Genomic DNA, 7,229 nt, shown 5'->3' with positions numbered 1-7,229 from the left:
AGCGGGTCGCGGGAGCGGGGGCTCTAGCCTGGCAGCGTGATTTTTAGTTATGGAAGCGATATTATCCCATCATTTTTTTATGGAGGACCAATTAGCGACCTGGGCAATTTGTCTCGCTGTCCTTGCCAATCACTTGGGCATAGTATTCATCCCTAACCTGCTCATCATTGTTCTCATCTACCATTTGGGCATCATATTCATCGCTATCCTCCTTGTGATCGCTACCATCCTTGCCATCGATGTCCTCCTCCATCACTTGGGCACGGCACTGGTCGTCCCTGTCCACCTGTGTGCTCATGAGGCAAGCCATGGCGGCTCGCCGCTGTTGATCGAGGGAGGGCCGTGGTCGGGGAGGCACCGGGTTCCACGTGCGGGCATTTCAAGCGTGCATAACCGCTGCCTAGGATGGCATATTTCTCTCGGAGAGCAAAAGGCTGATAACGTGATAGAGTAACATTAGATTGAAAGTGAATGGACGACTAGTCCTGATTTCTATTGATTCTCATCTAGAAAAGATGAAAAGAAGATATACATGTAGAAGAGATGAGAACAAGAGGTACTTATTCGGGGGCATCCTTCAAAATAGGTGCCTTTCAACAATAAAGAGAGAAGGGACATGACTCTTCGGAGTTGGACACACCCTTTACCAATAACGGTTTGTTAATTAACGAGTACTACTAATTAACCATAGACATGTGCTAATTTATTCCTAACATCCACATCGGCTGAACGATCATCAGTAGCCATGCCGTCTAACTGGTTGCAAGTCCTTTGGAGCAAATAACACCCTCACAACAAACTGGCCATACTCTAGGATCGAGTTGTTTGGAGAACTAACAGTTCCAGCCACCCCATATTGGAAAGTCCACTGAAACACCATTTTCTCCACTTGTAAGCGAACATCCAATTTCCCCTTCTCTCTCACGGCGACGACATGCTGGTTTAGGCTCCCGCTCCCAACGAATTTGTCACCAAACAACACAATCTCATGATCAAAGCCACTGCTGAAAGCGGTAAATCTCAAATGATGAGGATGGCCAACCTTTGCAAAGATTTGTATCACAGCCACAACACTCAGTGAAAGGAACATGAAGTCTATCTCCAAGCTGCAACTGTCACCGGGAATCCGTCCTGTTCGCATCTCATCAAAATGTGAATGGAAATAAATCTCAACATACGCAGAGAGCAACTGTTCGTCGGGCGATCCATCTCCCTCCTTCTTCACCCATAGATCAACTTCCAGTAATGCCTGATCCGGTGCATACATCCCTCGACAGGGGCTACAAAGAGGTAAGGTGAAAAAATCCTGCAATTTGACAGTTCGTCAGAACTAACCAAAGTAATCCACTCGCAAGTAAATTAGCATTTATTAACAGAATAAAGTCTTAAGATATGAATCTTCATGTTTAAATCAAGTATAGAGTAGACCCTTTCAGTCACTCTGTTTTAGAATACAATTATATACAGACGAATTTAATGTTGTCCACAACGACCGACGGAGAGGCTGGTAGCAAGAGATGGAGAAAAAATGCTCTCGTGTATCTGTACTGCATGAGCAGGGTTGGCATGAAGATCATCAGGGAGTTTGCTAGTAGTAAGCTAAGCGATGGTAGTGGTCATAGTAAGAACCATGAAACTGTAACAAGATAGCCATGGTTTTTAACACATGCCCAATCTCCAGGGGGAGTGTTGATACTTGGTATCAGACTGTCTAACAATAGCAGTTGACGAGTCCTAATGGAGTAGTCTGTTGGTGATTTTTTTTAACAAAAAGAGTAGCCTGTTGGATGCCAATGTATGACTCCAGTTGTAAGAGCAACTCTAGTAGACCCCGCATCCGGCTGGCCCGCAAAATGTGTTTGCAGTTCGCGGAAAAACGGCTTTGCGGGCCGGCGCGGACGGCCGCAGTTGCATACCCCGCATAACGGACCCGTAAAAAAGGATATTTGCGGAATATGTTTTTTTACGGATCGGCTTTGCGGGGTCTGATTTGGCGCAGCTCCTCCCGGCCCGGAAAACCTAAATTTGCACCTTAATTTGATCCAACATAATGCATTTTTTTTACTTTTTCAACAACATTGGATACATAAGACATCACCAAATCTTTGCTAGAATAGCAAAACCAAAGAAAACAAGAACCACAAGTATGCATTTTAGAAGATTTCCAACTTCCATAACTGCTCCCACTAGTTGGACTAATATCTTCTCCATGCATTCATTGTTGATCTGCGGATTCTTGATTTTGCATTATTCTTTCTTCATCTTTGGTTCGAAACAAGTAAACGTTAAACGTTGCTTCCCCTCTAGTTGCACATGCAGCTGCATCATTGCCTTCAATTCTTCTAAGGAGTGCGTCAACGTCTATTAAGTTTCTTCCTATCAATAAATCAATGTATTCGCCTTCCCAAAACCAAAATGAGCATCCATCTTCCTACACACATGAATGAGCATGTTCGAAATGAGCTACCGCAATTGAACCAAAGAATGAGCTATCAAAATGAGCTACCGCAAGTACACGTACCCTGTCGTTTTCGCATTTGAAGAACACCCGTCCGGGGTGCTTCGGCGTGCCCGAAGTTAGCCGCAGCATAGTTCGCGTGCAGTCGTCGCAATGTATGAGCGGCATCGGCGAGCCACAGAGCCGCTGCGCGAGCGCCAAGCCCTCTGGACGGCCGGACGAATCCATGCCCGCAAACCGTCGGCGGCGGCGGAAGGACGAACCCGTACCTGCATGCGGCGATGCGCCCTTGCCGGGGCTGCGGGAGAGGCTCCTCGACCACTCCATCGCTTGGCGCAGCCACCGGCGGGCGGAAAAGCCAAATCCGGCGGCCCGCGATGAAGTGCCGCAAATCCGCAAATCCGGCGGCCCGCTGACGCGGGGGGGGGGGGGGGGAGAGGGGAGGCCTCATGCGTGTGGCGGCCTTTCGGCGTGCTCCTGCCGGCTGCTTTCGCCGGAATCTTGGGGGCGGCCCGGTGACGGCGAGAGGGGGAGAGGGGAGGTGGTTGGTGGGGAAAGCGCGGGCTGAAATGTCCCCCCACCAACCACTTCCGCTTATATACAGGGCACCGCAGCGGCGAGGGGGAAACCCGCGTATTCGCGGGTTGGGGCCGAGATTTTACCGCGCCCCTCAAAAATTTTTGCGGGCCGGAGCGGGATGCGGGGTCTAATCAGACAGGTTTTCCCGCCCCGACCCGCATTTTGGCGGTTATTTTACGGATTGGGACGGGATGCGGGGTCTGCTAGAGTTGCTCTAAGCCAGCCCAGTTTAACTGTTATATATAGGGGTGTTGGGTTCCAAAGGGATCAGTGCACCTAGAAATTTCCCCCAAATTCTACAAAAAAGACAAATAATTTGAAAATAACAAAAGCTACAATCTAAGGGATGTGGTTATGGCGTGCTTTGATGCCCAATGACCATTTAATTAAACCCAGATGTGTAAATGAACAGCACGGTGGCCTATTTGAAAAAGTCCAGTGATCCAAGCTTATTTACTCTCCCCCTACATCCAGTTGGATTTTCTTAATGCCTATGTATATATAATCAAAATACTGTCTTCCGAAAATGAAAGCAGAAGAATACAAATTTGATTACCAGGTTTTTATGTTTTTGTGTAATCATATAATATTTTAGGAATCTGACGGCATGTTGATGTATAGAATGTTTAACAACATGTATCTTATAATGTGTTGACCCTTGAAAATGAAGGACTACTTGCATCTACTCGAAGATAATTTTAAAACACGGGCAAAGAAGCTAGTTGACATAATCTATTATGGCTGTACATTCACTGTTCAGAAAAAAAATAACTATTCTTAAAACAAAACAGGCCTTAATTACCTGCTCAATTGTGACAGCATCCTCTCTCCGACGGTTAAATATAAGATTCCGCCGTGGTTCCAGAACATCTCTAACAGCGAAAATTCCATAAACACTAACGGGATAGGATTCATCGCTTGCCAAGCGCAAAGAGAAGACCTGTAGCATGGTTCTTGGATTGGGATACCCAAGAATTGATGCAGCTGCAAATATAGAGGACAGAAAGGCAAAATGCTAAGGCCCTGTTCGGTTCATGGGATTTGCTGCTATTCCAAAGGAAAGTTTGCTTTCGTAGGTTTTCTTTCCTTTTAGCTGTTCGGTTCAAAGGAAAGGTACTCAACATTTCATCGGAAAGGATCGTTAGGCATGTAGATTTTACAGGATTGTACAAATCCACTCCGGCCTCATTTTTGGGCGGAGTACCGAGGAAGCGCAGAGGAATTGCACTGTTGGTAGAATAAAGTATTCAATCATGTGTCCGGTCATGAGGTGCAAGAAGAGATCGACAGGTACGGTGCAAATAAAATATTGTATTAGCCACTGTTCATTACTTGGTCTTCATGCATTCTCTCTAGGCCATCCGAACGCAAGTTCCGCTCTACTTTCCCTTCTTTTCTCGTTTCAAAGTTTTCAACTGTTCATTCAGTCCGATTCCTACACAGTTTTTCTTTCCGATGTTTTCTGTACCTGCACTCCAAACAGAGCCTAAGTAAAAAACATAAATAATGCCACTGCAGATTACTACTCCCTTCGTTCCTAAATATGTCTTTTTATAGATTTCAATATAGACTACATAAGGAGCAAACTGAGTGAATCTACACTCTAAAATACGTCTATGTACATTTGTGCGTTGTTTATACTGAAATATCTAGAAAGACATGTATTTAGGAAAGGAGGGAGTAAGAATGAAAGGCCCTTACTCGTGGAAGTGTCATGGGTCATGTATTCGCGGTGGTAGCAGATGTTGCTTGTAATGCATAGACTTGTTACCACAGGGAGTACTTTCAAAGGAAAAGGAGGAAGACGAGCATTCTTTATCACCCCGGGCTAGAATCTCCACACGCAGGTTCAAGCAGTCACCATAGGCTTTGTTGAAACTGCGCAACCATCTGGACACTACTTCATCCGCTTCTTCCTCGGAGTATTTTTTTTTTCCTGAAGAATCAATGCAGCATCGATCGTCAGTTAATTATTTTCAGCTATTTTGGTAGTAGAAAATCATTTTTTTTTCATGGAGGACCAATTAGCAACCTGGGCAATTTGTCTCGCTGTCCTGGCCAATCACTTGGGCATAGTATTCATCCCTAACCTCCTCCTCATCACTGTTCTCGTCTGCCGTTTGGGCATCAGATTCATCGCTGTCCTCCTCGTCATCGCTACCATCTTGTCATAGCTGTCCTCCTCCATCAGTTCGGCATGGCACTGGTCGTCGCTGTCCAACTGTGTGCTCACGAGCTCAAGAGCGCGCAAGGAAAACCGATCTGATTCTGCGCAATTGAAACAAACAATTGATCAATGATGTCTTATTGGGTTGGCGCAAAGGATGTGCGAAGGTCAACGGGGCATAGAGTAGAGGTGCACAGATAGACTCACCCGTGGACACGAGCGCCTGGTCATCACGGGGTTCCGTGTTCTGGGCCGCCGGGCGGCCCAGGGCTAACGGCTGATCCGTGCAAACGCTTCAGTGGCCGTCGCCGTGAACAGAAAAGCGGAGGACCTCGGTTTCCTCTGATCCACGCCGGAGCTGCTCTTCCGTTGGAGGAGGCGACATTGCCACCCGAGGGTTTCTCTGAAGACGGCGGCGCTTTGTGGTTCGGGCGCTTAGCGAGACGTTTTTTTTAGTCTAAACACACTTGCTTTATTGATTAATAATGTTCATAGGGATACAATCGAGGTCTGGCGGGTTTAAAAGCCACACATGGCGCCCGTAACCCAGACCAAACGCGTGCTTAGCGAGACTATGTGCCTCGATATTTGTCTCTCGTCCTTCAAAAACAAAGGAGCAGTTTTGGAAATCTCTTGCTGTCGCTGTGATTTCCTTCACTATACTTGCATATTCCCCACCAGTACGGTTCGCTATGTCCCGGACTACCCCTTGACAATCTGAAGCAACCACAATTTGATTAAGATGGAGATCGGATGATAGTGCCAGTGCTTCACGGCAGGCTAACGCCTCTAGCGTTGTCGGGTTCGAAATTCCTCTGAACTTTATTACCGATGCACCAAGAAATAAGCCTTATGAGCTTCTACAGACAGCACTCACCGTCCCAACTCCTTGGTCTCTTGAAACTGCCCCATCCACTCTGATCTTTGCAAAGCTCGGTGTTGGGGGGAACCAGCGAGTACGGCATGGGGGTTGTCGTAGTGCAGCATTCCTCCCTACCTACTTTGGTTTACAGTCATTGAGCTCCCTCAGGTATTTAAAGATGAAGTGATGGGTTGACAAAGGGCTTTGAAAGACGTGTTCGTGCAGAGCTTGCCGTCTGGCAAACCAAATTGCCCATAAGGTTACCACTACCTGGGTGAACTCCTCCGAAGACAGCAGCTCCATCAAACTAAAAATCCATCGTTTAGCGTCAGGTTCATTGGAGCTGTTGATCGCTTCTTCAAGATCATGATCCTGTAACGCCCAAACGCACCTTGCAGCACTACAGTGTAGTAGCGAGTGTTGCCATGAGTCCTGTGACCCACACAGTCCGCAGGTCGTGGTTGTCGACATGTTCCTGTGATGTAGGAGGTCTGCAGTTGGCATGGAATTTTGGGCCAGCCGCCACAGGAAAATTCTGACCTTTGAGGGGACATCAGCTTTCCACAACTTGGTCCATGCTCGTTGCTCACCTGCAGTGTCTGACGAGTTGGGTCGTCCTTCAAGCCATGCCTCTCTTCTCGGTTTTGTATCAATGAGCATGCGATACGCAGAACGAACTGAAAATACTCCGTTTTTCTCATGGGCCCAATCCCAGAAGTCTTCAAGCTATCTTGTACACAAGGGTATGGAGAGGATGGACCTCGCATCAGTGGGTAGGAACGTCTCTTCGATTGCTTCTCGGTTCCATTCAGCTCCTGGAAGGATTAGGTCGCTGACTCGCGATGGTGGATTCACAACCCTGCTCACTATCGTCCTCATATTATGCGGCCTCGGAAGCCAGTTGTGCTGCCAAATACGGGTAGATGCTCCATCTCCAATACGCCGAATGAGGCCTTGATTGAGAACATCACGCCCCTCCAGGATTGCCCTCCATATCTGAGAAGGGGCCGATCCTAGTTCGGCCTGAAGGAAATCGCTTGTGCTATGATATTTCGCCTTCAAAATCCTTGCACTGAGAGACTGCGGCTCCCTCAACACCCGCCATGCTTGCCTGGCGAGGAGGGCTAAATTAAAAAGCTCTATATCTCGGAACCCTAGACCAC

General features: G+C 47.3%; 1 pseudogene; it reads right to left on the bottom strand.

Moving 5' to 3' along the window:
* Positions 1 to 736: 736 nt before the first annotated feature.
* On the bottom strand, positions 737 to 5,748 carry LOC109758670 (uncharacterized; annotated as a pseudogene).
* Positions 5,749 to 7,229: the final 1,481 nt, after the last annotated feature.

This window comes from Aegilops tauschii, chromosome 5 (assembly GCF_002575655.3).
Source record: "Aegilops tauschii subsp. strangulata cultivar AL8/78 chromosome 5, Aet v6.0, whole genome shotgun sequence".
NCBI classification, from domain to species: domain Eukaryota; kingdom Viridiplantae; phylum Streptophyta; class Magnoliopsida; order Poales; family Poaceae; genus Aegilops; species Aegilops tauschii.
This window is presented reverse-complemented; position numbering and strand designations above follow the sequence as displayed.